At 41.7% G+C, this 13,712-nt stretch overlaps 1 long non-coding RNA gene across 1 annotated transcript; it reads left to right on the forward strand.

Annotated features, from left to right (window-relative positions):
- The first annotated feature begins 3,546 nt into the window (after positions 1-3,546).
- LOC138919309 (uncharacterized) lies at positions 3,547-6,844 on the forward strand. The gene is made up of 3 exons (XR_011429419.1): positions 3,547-3,618; positions 4,322-4,475; positions 6,675-6,844. It is a non-coding gene; the product is annotated as an uncharacterized lncRNA (long non-coding RNA).
- Positions 6,845-13,712: the final 6,868 nt, after the last annotated feature.

The following is a 13,712-nucleotide window of genomic DNA, read 5'->3' on the forward strand; positions in this document are numbered from 1 at the left end:
TTCTAGGAGCCACATTAAAAAGTAAAAAGCAACAGTTGAAATTAGTTTTATTCATATATTTATTTAATCCACCCTATCCAAATTATGATGACATGTAATAAATATACACATAGTAATAAAAAATTATGTCTTCCTTTTTTCTCATGCTAAGTCTTTAAATTTGGTGTATATTTTACATTGGCTATGGATCTCAATTAGTACCAGCCACACTGATGTGTCCAACAGCCACATGTGGCGAGTGGGGACCGACATGGACAGTGCAGGTCATTCCAACATGACAGAATCTTGAAGGTTTAAATGGTGTTGATTTTCTGCATTTTATTTTTGAAAACAAATTCAAGGTTCCCTTTAGACAGATAAGTGAACATCATACTTTAATTTCAAGATTTGAGAAAGCTTTGTGCTGGCTCTGGGCTATTAATCATAGAACATTCTATGTGTGCAGTGTGTATTGTCTCAGCATCGCCAAACTCCTTGCCACAATGACTGTTTTAGATTGCTGTGTGACATCACAGCCAACAAATGGAAAATGGTCTTGTTGCTTTCCAAAATCTGAGCCCTCAATAGGCACAGGAAACAAATAGCAGCTTTATTAAGTAATTGATAGTTTTTAAAGAAGCACAAATTAGGAAATTCGAGGTTTCTTTTAAAGCTTACTAAATGAACAATTTTTTAAAAAAATATGGGCACTCTGGCCTGGTAACATTACAATGAAACTGGCACATTGCTCTTAGCATCTGTTCATGCATTCATTCATTCATTCAACATATAATTATTGAGAACATACTATAAGTAAGAAACTATTCACAGTACTGGAGATACATCAGTGAACGTACAGAAATCCCCGCTCTCATTCAGTTTACATTACAGTGGAGTCAGGTGAGGGATAGAACATAAACTAAAAAACATGGATCTACCCAATAAGGGATAAGGAGAAAATTAAAGCAGGAAAGAGGACTAGGGTGTGCCAAGATGGAGTGGGGTGGTAATTCTAAATAGGGCATTCAGGAAGAACCTACTGAGAAGGTGACATTTCCACAAAAGTTTGAACAAAAGGAGAAAAAGGGACATGTTGGTATCTGGGGAAGAGTGTCCCAGGTGAGGGGCCAAGGTGTGCCAAGGCCCTGAGCTGGAAATGTGCCTGGCGTGAGGGAAGATCAGAAAGGAAGCCAGAGTTGGGGGAGGTGGTGAGCAAGAGGCTCTCCAGATGGAGGATCAGGTAGACATTTGGAAGACACAAGCTACAGCTTGTTATTAAGATGAGATTAAATGAGAGTACCAAGGAGGTGATTGTAGATGGAGAAGTGAGGACATCTGAAGACTGAGCCCTTGGCATCTGCAGTATTGGGATAAGGGGAAGATGAAGACTCAGTAGAAGAGACTGAGAAAGAATTATGAGGGGTGGGAAGACCCCAGGAGAGTGTGATGTTCTGGAAGCCACACGAAGAAAGCATTTCAGAAAGGAGGCAATGGTCAACTGTGGTTTGATGCTACCAATAGAGAGTAACATGAAGACGGGAATTGACCATTGGACTGCCATGTGGAGACCTTGACAAAGGTGATTTAGTGAAGGCAAAAGCTTGATAGATGCGAGTTAAAGGCTAATGGGGGGAGAGGAATTTGAGACTGAGTGTAGAAAATGGTTAGGAAGAAAGACCTGACCACCCACTTCCAAAAATATTGGCCCTGAAAACCCTATGAATAGCAGTGGAGCATAGTCCGATTTGGAACCAGAGGGTAAGAGGATGGTGCAAAGACTGGGCAGAGTTCTGCTCTGCTGTACCCAGAGTTGCTAGGAATTGGACTCCACTTCATGGCACTAGCAGTGAAAACAGAAAACTATGGAGAAGATTTGCTCCAAAGGGGAAGTGTAAGGACTTGGTAGCGAGAGAGGGAGTTTAGATTAAAAAGATTTTTTAATGAAAGAAATATTTGCATGTTTGTATATTGAAGGGCATGATCCAGTAGAAAGCGGGACACTTGATGCAGGGACAAAAGGGGAGATTCACCAAAACAATACCCTCGAGTGGGTGAGGAAGCCTGGGATCGGCCGTAAGTGGAGCAGTGGACCCTGCACAGGAGAGCAGACAATTCATCCATTCTCTAGCGCTGCGAGGGAGGGCAGAGTCTACTGCAGGCACAGAAACTGGGTGGTGTGTAGATGAGAATGTGGGTGCTTATAAAACTTCTCTTCTGAGCTCTTTGTTTTTTTCTCAGTGAAATAAGAAACAAGATCCTCCTCTCAGCCCCAGGAAGGGAGAGGAGCTGTTGGATGGTGGATGAGAGTAGAAAGTATGAAACAGTAATTTAGGAGAAAGGAGAGTGAACAGAGGACGGAAATGGAATGTGGTGGCCCCCAGCAGTACTAAAGACCACTGGAGGTCTGTGTCATGAATTCAGTGGGACCTGTCAGCACCACTTTGTCATTTTCTCCAGCCACGTTCACCTGCATGGGTGCAGGTTCAAAGCAGACAGTGAACTGTATTTAAACAGAATTGTGTTTTTTCCAGGAGAGGATGATGAACAGCGACATAGGAGTTAAGGGTTAAGGCAATGGTTCATAATTCCTCTAATGCTGGAACCATAGAATTTACACTGGAGAAGAAGGTGATGGAAGGCATGAAGGTGATGAGGAACAGAGAAAGGAGGGAGGCTCTTTTTTGTTCTTGTTGGTTGAAAAATAGTTGGAATAGTGGAAGGAGTTAGGAAAATAGTCGTGACTGGAGAGTGGGATGCTTGAACTTGAGATTATGGAGGGGAAACACTTACTGATATGACAAGGTCTAGCGCGTAATTAGGAGATAACGTCGAGGACAAGATCATTAGATCAGAGAGGAACAAGGAACTGAGAGACCAAGGCATTAGAAGGATCTTCTATGTGGATGCTTACATCACAAAGAAGTGGGACAGAAGCAGCGTTGAAGAAAGTGGCGGAGACCCAGCGGCTGCAAGCTTCAGGGCATGAGGGGGTGCCATCTGGATGTGTAACCTGTGATGTGAGGTTCAAAGTTATTTTCACTTGTTAATTTGTTTTGTTTTGTTTTTAGAAAAGGTTCTGTGAAGAAATAGAAATGCAAATGAGAAGCAAGGAAGACATACATGTCCATTCCCAGTGAGATGAGGGATATGGGGCAAAGGCGCCCTGTGTGTGCGAAGGCGGCCTGGGGAGCACAGGCTCTGGGACAGCAGGGGGAAGGTGGGGTCAGCGTAGCTTCGGAAATCTTTTTTGGAAAGCAATATAGTTCTGGTTTTGTTTTGTTTTACAAGTCAATGATTTTTAGTATATTCACAGAGTTGCGTGACTATCTCCCCAAAAAGAAATCCCATACTCCTTAGTAGTCACTCCCCGCACTAGCCCCCCAGCCTCAGGCAACCATTAATCGACTTTCTATTGCTGTGGATTTGCCTATTCTGGACATCTCATGGGAATGGAATCATACGCTATGTGGTCTTTTGTGACCGGCTTCTTTCTCTTAAGCAATATGTTTTTGAGCACAATTTAAGAACATCTATTAAATTAAAATTTTTTCATACTCTTTAATGCAGCGTCTGTGAATTATGGCCTAACTATACAAAGACACCCTTATGCATCCATTAAGGAGAATAAAGGATTAAAATGTGAGTAGACCATGATCAAAATTTCATATAAATTAATAATAATATATATTAGTATATGCATAGAGAAGAAAAAGTAATTTGGAAGACAAGTACAAATTTTTGACAATGATTACTTTTAGAAGCTGACATAATAGGGAATTTTCTTTTCCTCCATTGTGTAGCTTTATGAAGCTTGATATTTGTATAGAGTACATGTAGCTATTTCATAAACAGAAAAAAGTAAAAATAAAATCAACATGGCGATCAAGAATTAGAGGTTGTTAATAAAATTTGATTTTATATCCAGGCAACTTATCCTAAATGAGATAATTCAACAGAAAAAAAAGGGCATATGTGTGAAGATATTTAATGTAGCTTTATCTACGGTGGAGAAAGATCAGAAATAGCCCAGGTAAATGGAATATTATTTATTGTAATACATCAACTCGACGGAATATTTACCAGCTATTAAAATTGTTGGATTTTTTTGAAGACAGTAGAATTATGGGGAACTGCTTGTGAGAGTATAACAGAAAAAATTCAGAGTACAAAATTCCACACACAATCATCACAACCATATGACACATGCATAGATATAGTCAAAGAGTAAAATGGAATATGAAAAAATTAAAAATTTGATTTGATTTAATTTTTTCATAATAAATTTATTTTCTCTCAAAATAAAATGTCTATTATCCTTCTTGCATTCTCATCCCTGATCTAGATGGACTCCAGAACCAGGTTACCAATGGCCTGCTGGGTCTAACTGGACGTCCATGCTCCCGTGCGAGGTTCACTGGGTCTCAAAGCCCAGCCCCCTCGTGCCGTGCTGGCTCCTCCTGGGCTGGACAGAGTTCCTTAGAACCAGAACGAATCAGGTGACTCCTTGCTCCCCACCTTCCGTGTGCCATTGAAAACAATTTAAAATACTAAACCATCGAGTCAGAAAGTCTAAGTTCTAATATTTCCCAATATAGCAATTTGGATGTTTTTTCTAAAACATCAAATTATTTTGTAAAACGTTGGGGCCTTCACTTTGCTGGTACCCTAAGCTCCTGTTCAGGCTGCAAAGGCCTTTACCCAACTTCTTTGCTTAGTTTAGTGAGTCGTAATTGACCCAGGGAACAGACTTGAATATTGCAAGTATTTTCCCTATTATCTTTTTTTTATTTCCTATATCCAAGTAAGTCACTAAATCAGCTCATTCTTCCTTTAACATGTCTCCTGCTGTTATCCTTTATTCTCATTTGCGCCGCCAACGCCATGCTTTCCTCACCTCAGCCTAGGCAGAGAGGGAAGGCTTCTCACTCTCTCTCCTAAGTTCCATTTCTTTTGCCTCCAATGCAATCTACCTTCTCCAAAATGCCACCTTCAGCATCTTGTTCCCTTGTTCAAGAACTCCCAGTAGCTTTCTAATTGCCTACTTCTTAAGTCCAAAGTCCTAGCTTCCCCGTCTAGCTCCCCTTTAAAGAAGAACTTGTTTCTTGGTTCTGGTTCACCTGTCCTGCTCTCTGCCGTAACTTCCTGCTCCAGGAGTCTCCTCGCCCCGGCCTCTGAGCTTTGCTAGACACTGCTTCATTACCCAGCAGGACTTCTTGCCTTTGCAAATCCTGCCCACGCACTTGCCTTCCATTACTCCTTTAGCCTCTATTTCTACCTCTCTTCTGTAATTTATTGATATTGCGTTCATTCTTTTCTTCAACAAATGTTTATAGAGCCTGACTTCTGTAAAAGAAGAAAGATTTTTCTAAGCACTTGGTTAGTTTTATTTTACATCGTTCTCTGATCCTTTAGTACCCACATCTTGCTTCTTCACCTAGTCTATACATTCTTATAATAAGTGTAAATTAAATAGTTAGCTACTTGTTAGATTAAAAGGAGAGAATGAAACCCAAGAGGGAGGAAATTGCACATGAAATATCAAAGAAGAGATACATATCAAAAATATCCTTGGACATGGGACTATGAAACATAAGAAAGCTGTCAGCAAAAATAAATCACTTCCTTTATTGTACTGGCTCAGTTCCTTCTAACGTAGCCTGGCGCCACTGATCATAAAAGTAATCAGATTTTTTTAAGGTGGGGAGGGATAAACTGTACTCAAATCTTAAAATGTTGTATTTCTACAGATCATTCCTTTTATGATATTTAGGCACCGGGATATTCTCAATTGACTTAGCAAATAGCGAATGAGAATTTGCCAATATGTAGTCATATTACAAATATTCACCAGTCTTGCAATCGATGTTGGTTAACAGCCATGAGAAGATGTCAGATTTAGCCAGGAATCTGAGGGCGGAGGTATTAATTGTTTTGCTTTATCCCCTCGCCCTCTCACCGTTTTTTTATTCCAAAGTGGCAACTTGTAATTTCATAATGAAAAATAACTCTCTCAGACATATAGATAGGGTCAACATAGTCTCTTCCCACGTCAAGGTGCACCGGAATGGGTGTCTTTCTTCTACAACAAAGTGTGCATTTTTTTAAGTTTGAGAAACATTAGGGGAGAAATTCAACCCCTGCCTGGCTGCCGACCCAATTTCATTCTGTTGCCTCTTTGCCTAAGTTTGCTGTGCTGTCCTTCAGAGTCTTTATGTTTCTTCAAAGTGCATTTATTTCATTTTTCCTCCTCCTCTTGTATAACTGCATATATACTTATATCTCTCCCTATTTATTTAAAAATTATTTATGTGCTCACGAGAGTAATTATTTTTAGTGGAAGATGTAGACAATATGTAAACTATAAAGAAGGAAATGAAAATTACCCATAACTCCATTACCTTCTAACAATTTTTCTAGACTTGAATAATATTACATAATAGGTCAGTTGTATCATGGCACACATTTATTATCCTGCGGATTTTTCCATGGTATTAAATATTCCTTTAAAAACACGATTTTCAGCTATGGGATCATGTTTTACAATTTATACATTGTATAATAGTATATGATGTATGTATCGTTTAACAATTCCTTTTGTTGACCATCTACGTCATTTCTGATATTTAGCTATTGAAATGTTTGTAATGGCCTTTTTTGAAAGTAAAATCCTGATCATATTTTTGGTTCTTCTTTAGGATAAATTCTTAGAAGTGAAATTCCTAGAAGAGTCTTCATACATCTTGAAAATCTGCTTTCCAGAAACATGGATTGAAGTATTCCCTGTGGACATTTCCCAGATGATGTATTTTCACTGCACTATGTTCCTTCCTAGTATTAGGCAAATAAATATGAAATCCAACAGAGTTATTTCTCTAACATGTTTTCATCTCTTCCCGTGTCTATGGCAGCTTCTTCTAGATAATACGTCCAGGTCCACACCTCCTGCTACCAGCTAAACCTCTTCTCCAGACGCCCTCATATACCATAGCTGCAATTTGCTCCCAAGCGAATCATCTTTTCCCTGTGACTTGTAGCCTTCTCTTCTCTGGCCACTGGGGCTTCCATCCGTCTCGTTTTCCTAACTAGGAATTTGGGCATCCTCCCTCACAGCTACCCCTCTCTCATCCACCTTCAGTTACTCCACCACCAAAGTGTCTTTCGTATCTGGCTCTTCCCGCTGCTGTTCCCACAGGATAGCTTGTCTGAACCCCTGCATTCCTAACTTGTTTTTCCATTACCAATCTTTCCACTTTCTAACTTTGCCTTCTTAGAATCCCTCAAATATCTGTGAAAAATAGATACGATTATGAAATTCTCCTGCTTTATATTCATTGCCTGGAGAATTGTGAGCAGGTTCTTCAACACGGCACAGAAGTCTCGCCACACTTACCGTGAAGTCATGCCCTAGCTTACCATCGCGCAGTTATCTCCAGCCATCCCCTCAGGTCTATTCTGGCCCAAAGCCACACAAACTGCAGACTGTGTCCTGTCCTCACCCTCTCACTTTGTTTGTTGTTTTTTCCTTCGTGGGATTCCCTGTCCCTTCACTCATTGGGGAGCTCATCTTTCAATACTCAGTCCGAATGTCTCTTCTTTCCGCAGCTGACCTGAACTCCTTAGACCACCAGAGTTCTTAACTAAATTTCCTTTTTGTTGTAGTAGCTACCATGTTGTATTGTATCCATTTGTTGATGTGGTCATCTTCTCCTCTGAGCTCTTTTGAGTCCGCAGTTGTGAATAGATCATCTTTGTGTCCCCTGTACCGACCAAGAGACAGTGGCACCCAATCCTGCAGCGTGCAATGTGTGCTTCGACCAGTTTTGCTGTGTCACTCTACATACTCTGGTGTTGCCTTCTGTCTGTGCAGTGTTTTCTTTGCCCGGCCCGGTGTGTGGTAGAATGTGTTGGGCATTGTGTGCATTTATTTGCCATATCTTTAAACTATCCGTAAGATGTAACTTTATCTGTAGCAGATTATTTAGATTGTCTTAAGAATCATATCAACGCCATTTCTGATCCACTGCTTAGAAGTAAAGCATTTTAACAATCAGAAAAATCGGAAGCTTGAAAACGTTCTGTCCAGAGGATCCCAGAATAGGCATAACAGCTAAGCTTGCTTATTATTCACGGTCAGTTGATTGGCTATTTTGCCTCATCCTTAGATATGTTCAACAGTTAAAAACAAGCAATTAAATCACGAGTGCTTTGGAGAAACTAGGGAGTTCTAGAGGTAGCAAAAGACAGTGCCTTCTGAGGTAATACTGAAGACTCCAAACTGATACATTGAATAGCCCCCATTGTATTGGGCGGCCATCAGTGGTTTTTGGCGAAGGATCATTCCATGGTAACTTTCACACTGTTACCCACATGTTGGTTCGTCGTGGTTTTGCTGTTAGACCTGAACTTGTTTTGCGGGTGCGGGCTACAAGTGTTCTAGGATGGCTATGATAATATGAAAGGTTTAATGTTTCTACAACAGGAAAACCAATTTAAAATATTTCCCTTTAGCTAGAATTTCTTTTTTTCTTATCACTAGTTGCAGCGAAGTTTCGGATTTCAGCGTCTGGTTTAGTGCACAGAACAGGAAAGAGCTTCATCGGCTTTAATTCTGGTGAACAAATCAATGACCTCCTGGCTGCTAATATCCTATTTTAGATTAATACTCTAAATGAACGAAGCTGTCTTATCAGATAAGTTAAACAAGCAGTCTCTCTGTGCACTAATTGCTATTGAGAGTTAATGTTATTTATACAACGAAATCAATATCAACTCTATTGCTCATTAACTCAGATGTTCTGGGCTCAATTCTGTTTTATTTTCCAATTAAGTTCTATTTCTTTTCCTTATTGGCCCTTGAAAAATAGCTCTGGAAACAAACTTAATGGTTCTGAAAATGTCAGAGTCAACAAAATGCCCTAATGAAAAATCCTATGTGTTTGAATATAAAAAGCAATACAGCATTCACTCACTGGAAATTACAAGATAGTTTATTATTAGATATCTATCCTTTATTCTACGTTCTTTTTAGAAGTGAGTGACTTAGAATCTATGGGTCAGATCGAGGCTTTCTCTCAGCTGATCATTTCATCTTCTGAATAAAAGCAAAAGCCTCGTGGTGCTTTTGCTATTGCTGGTGATTGTGGGACCCACGGAAAGACACGCCCTCCCAGGTGGGGAAGGCACACCCCAGGAAGGACCCCACTATCAGCAGGTGGCTGTCCAGAGGGTCTGCTCTAGGTCCAGCTGGGCCCTCTCCTTCAGGTTTTGTGGTTGGCTGAGCAATGGTACCCAACCACATCCACATCCCAGTCCCTAGACCCTGTGACTTGGCACTTTACCTGGCGAATCACCTTACATCACAGGCAGATGCGATTAGGTTGAGGATTTTGAGACGGGAGATCATCCTGGATTATCTGGGTGGGCTCTCAACATAATCATAAAGGTCCTTTAAGGGGGGAGGAGGAGGGTCGGAGAGAGAAAGAGATGTTCGGTCTCTTGTTGAGATGTTCTGTTGTCAACAGAAACAGACCGAAGCAGAGGTCAGAGTGTCCAGGGAATGTGGGCGGTTTCCAGAAACTGGAAAAGGGAAGGAAATGGCTTCTCCCCTGGAGCCTGCAGAAGGAGCCAGCCCTGCCACACCTTGATTTTAACCCAGGGAACCCCATTTTGCATTTTTGACCTCCAGAAATGTTAGAAAATAAATGTGAGTTGTTTTAAGCCACAGACTTGTGGAAATTTCTTACAGTAGCAACAGGAAACTAATACAGGCCAAAGGATGCCGGAGGTGGCGTGATTCTGAACTGATCACCAGAGCTGGCCAAGGAAGAAACTTCTTCTGGGCCTCGAGGTGCTGCCCATTCAGTGCCTTGGAAGAGAGAATTTACCTGAGAAGGGTGAACAGTTCACTCCTAAGGGAACTTTTAATAACCCAACTCACAGCTTCTGAAACACACAGTTGAAAGCGCTGTTCCGGGTGTGCACCAGCTGAATGTTCTAGAACTTGCCTTTTCTTAGGATCCTCCTCAAAAGCTGTCCGCTAATAAGAGGCAAGCATGATGAAGTTTTATCATTAGGTTCACCTGGTCTCCAGCTAGGTTTGCTTGGTCTCTCAGGAAACTGCTTTGGCCTGTAGGAGGACTTTAGGTAAGTGGAAATGATGAGGTGTGACTTTCTGGTGATTTTTCTATTCATCATTTTAATTTTTCTTAGGCTAATAAGTTTTCTCTTGTCTACAAACTAAGAAAATTTGCCCTTTTGAAGGGAAGGAACACCTATTACCCCGTATAGCAATCACAGTGTGAAGGAGAAAAAGGATAGTGTCTATATTTATACATGAAAGCTTCTTGACCAGAGTCCTCAGGGAGAGAACTTTCTGGATCATGTTATCAAAATGATGATCAAAATAAAGCAAGATTCAGCCATCACAACCTGGATAAAGTGGCAGCTGAGGTCAGTTTTCAGCTCCTGTCCGTCTGAGCCACATCTTTTGGTCTCTTAGCAGAAAGATCAATGTCATAAAGAGGGACTGGACCAAAAATAAGTAGGTTGTGATGTCAACCTCCACCTCAGCTGGACGGTCTACTTGCAACACTGCCGTGGGCCGCGCCTGGTTTCCTCAGCCGCCAGGAGATGATACTCTTGTCAGTGGTCTTGTCAACATACTAAATAGACGTAAAGTGCTCGCTGCCTGAGTTCCAGCCTTGGCTGTGCTGTGAACCAGGCGTGTGACTTTGGACTAGTTGCCGGACCTTTCTAAGGAACTCCAAAATGGCAGGTGTTATTATTACTTTGGTAAGCTATAGATTCATCCAGAGATTTAGAAAGACATTTGTAAGTTGAATTCTTCAATCACCAGAAAATAGCTCACAGAAAATGCTTGTTTGCTGTACGTCAGGCATTGTGATAAACCTTTTCTAATTTCCCACAGCAACGATAGTTTGGTTCTTTTATTATGCCCATTTTATGGCTCTAAGAACTGAGGATCAGGAAGGTAGGTGATTTGTCTGAAGTTGCACACCAGTTGGTGGCACAGCCAAGACTCGCGCGTGGCAGCGAGACTCCTGCAGGCCAGCTCTTCCACCTCCCTCTGGCGCCGGGAGCAGGGGCTGCTGCTGGTTTGACGATATGGAACGAGCTGGCCCGAGCAGAGCCTGCTGCACCACAACCTCCTCTCTAGCCAGGCCCTCCCTGAGCGCAGGTCCACCCCTTCCTCTGAGGGCACACACGCTCACGGTGCTGATGAATGGCACACTTCTCCTAACACAAATCCCTGGCTGTTGTTTTTCAAGTCAACCTAAGAAAGAAAATGGAAGGAGGAGGTGCCACGGCTGTTCAGCTGCTGCTGCATTTGACCTCCCCCCAGTAGCCCAAAACACCTTTTTCTTTTTTGAGGAAGATTGGCCCTGAGCTAACATCTGTGCTTGTCTTCCTCTATTTTACATGTGGGACACCTGCCACAGCATGGCTTGATGAGCGGTGCTAGGTCCGCACCTGGGTCCCCACTAGCAAACCCCGGGCTGCCAAAGCGGAATGTGCAAACTTAACCACCACACCACTGGGCCAGCCCCCACAACACCTTTTTTATAAAACAAGACCACCTGATGACTTTTGCTTCTGTGTTTGTTTGGAGTGGAGGAGTTGTACAAGGGGTGTGCGGTGCTGGAAAGGGCGAGGCCACGGTAAGGAAATCTCTTCTCGTGCCACCTTGTATCTGAACGTGCAGGGTTAGTGGAATGGAAATCTGATGCCCTTTGTGCATCTGTCCTCAGTAGACGTCAGCTTGCTTTTCATGTAACAGCCCCTGGAAACCAGCACCTGTTTTCCAAATAGCTAATGTGTCAGGAGACAGCCACATACATCCTCCCAGGCATTTACATTATGTGATCTGCAATTCGCACAGGCCCAATGGTGGCATGGCATCACGCTGCACAGAAGGTGGGTACTTGTAAACTTGGGAACGCTAAGAATAAATTGAGTATAGGCACTGACAAAACCGGCTGTTCCGACTGGCTTTTTCAGGTTAGTTTGATTTTGCCTTTTGGTATATAGTCTTACTGTGTACTTTTTCTTTAGTGTGAAAATGATGATGGCTTTTTAAAGCTCATTGGGTTAATTAATTATTAATAGTTACTGCCATTTATTGGTTGCTTATGTGCCAAGTGGTATATGGGGTGCTTTACATACGTCATCTCATTTAATCCTACTAATGATTTCATGATATAAATGCTGTTTCTGTTTTAAGGCTTGGAAAACCGAGGGTCAGGTCACACTGAAGCTGAAAGTTACTCAATTAGAGGTAGGATTTGAAACTGAGTCTGTCTGAATTATAAAGCTTTACTAGCCCCACTTTTACAGTACCTCCTATAAACGAGACTTTTTGTTCTTTGAAATCCTGAGGGTTGGGGTTTGTGTAGCCCAAAGCAACAATTTTCTTTGCTTCCTTGCTCTTTGGAATATCAATGTGGTTACATAATTGATTGGATTTTTTCTTTTAGATCCAGTGATCTCCAGAAACCTAGGAACATGAATTGTACTCAGGTGTCCAGAGAGACGCGCGTGGGCTTCGCTCACTCTACAGGCAGCGCGAGACCTTTAACCACACGTGCAGCCGGCTCAGGACCGGTCGTCAGAGTTTCCTCTGAAAGACTTTCCATAGGAAACAGATGAGAGGGATGAGTAAGAACTGCATCAACCTCATAAGGGCTGAATCTTTCGTTCTAAACAGTCTGTAACCCACGGAGCCAACCCCTCAAGTGAAGAGATCATAAACCAGATGGAGTAAAACTTGCCCTTCTCTGATCTGATGGCCAAGTGTCCTCCGCTGGACAACTGCTCTACTTAGTAGAAAGCTGGGAAGGGAAGTCCTCCAGTTTACCATTTAATATGGGATACAAATGAGGACTGTCTTGCACAGACACTATTCCTAAGATTACGTTTTATTCATGTATTCTGTATTTTTCATGGTAGACTTTAATTTTTTCCATGTAGATATCATAGTGTCTAGCATTTCTTAAGGCTGTGTCTTAAGGCATGTATCAGAAGCATCTTGCTATTCACAGTTTTAGAAATTATTTCCCACTAAATTCTAGCTGTCTTAAAAATGAATCAAATTGAAGCCTTGAAAGAAGATTGCATACAAATCATTCTAATCAGATGCTTCCCTGTATAGTTCACCTATTTTTGTATGAAAGGAAAGTGATAACAAATGTTATCTCCAGTGAATTATTTCTATTATTAGAACTTGTATTTACAAATATGGTCATATTCTAAAGTAGTAATTAAATAACAGATTTAAACTACATTTAATTACATTAATCTCCCTCAATCTGCTCCTTTTGTTTTCCCACAATAAATTTTTAAAAAATGAATCAATGTTACTGAACACAAACACAGGCTCTTTTACCCATTGCACAGTAGGGCCAATGAGGAAAAACAATGAAACACCAGCTTAGGGCAAAGAAAGAGGTTTACTATCAAAAGGCAGCCAGAGATGGGAGTTAGCACTCAGATCCACCTCCTGAAAGGGAAAAAGGGAGGGGTTCTTATCTGGGGTTTTAGGTGGGGAGGGGAGCATGTGGTCTTGCTCTTGGCTCCTTCCCACCGGCCTGCGTTTGGCCTTGAAGACTGAATTTCTTTTCTGTATACTGTCTGGACTTTCCTGGTTGGTTTTCATCTTCAGCCCGCATTTGGCCTTGTGAGGCTGAATCTTGCTGTCTGGACCTTGGCTTCCTGGG

The sequence above is a fragment of the Equus caballus genome, chromosome 20 (genome assembly GCF_041296265.1).
Source record: "Equus caballus isolate H_3958 breed thoroughbred chromosome 20, TB-T2T, whole genome shotgun sequence".
Lineage (NCBI taxonomy): Eukaryota > Metazoa > Chordata > Mammalia > Perissodactyla > Equidae > Equus > Equus caballus.